The sequence below is a fragment of the Penaeus monodon genome, chromosome 30 (genome assembly GCF_015228065.2).
Source record: "Penaeus monodon isolate SGIC_2016 chromosome 30, NSTDA_Pmon_1, whole genome shotgun sequence".
In the NCBI taxonomy this organism is placed as follows: domain Eukaryota; kingdom Metazoa; phylum Arthropoda; class Malacostraca; order Decapoda; family Penaeidae; genus Penaeus; species Penaeus monodon.
This window is the reverse complement of record NC_051415.1, coordinates 30,813,700-30,814,228: the sequence shown is the minus strand read 5'-3', so window position 1 is coordinate 30,814,228 and position 529 is coordinate 30,813,700.

Below are 529 nucleotides of genomic sequence, written 5' to 3'. Positions count from 1 at the left end.
ATCAGTGCGGCGTCCTAGACTGCGCTGCAAGTAAATTGATCATATCTGGCATTGTCTCCACTGTCCTCGAAGACGGCAGACGCCCCATCCTCCTCGGCCATTCCTGCGTTGATCTTCGAGGATCCCATAATGATTGCCAGACATTTTTATCTTTTCGCGAAACGGAGCCCATGCTTTGTGACTAAGCTTTTTTTTCAAACTCTGTATATGAACGTGGATAGGGATGGATGGGACAGTTGTACTGAAACAAGATAGGAGCACCACTTGTTATATGGTTGTGTCTGTGTTTCAGACTTGTAAAAAGCCTTTTTATTATAATAAAGGGACACTTTAGTAATTTTCAAAGCAGACTTTGGCAAGAGATCAGCTGTAGTGATATTCTGATTGGAATGCACCGAATACAGAGGAAATCTGTCTCCCTTACAAGCGTGGCGACGACCCTTCCCAGAAAGCGAACAGCCAACGGACCTCTTCTCGAAGTACTTGCGTACAGTGTGTGTGGCGAGCTGTAACGCATCTTAGTTGTGAG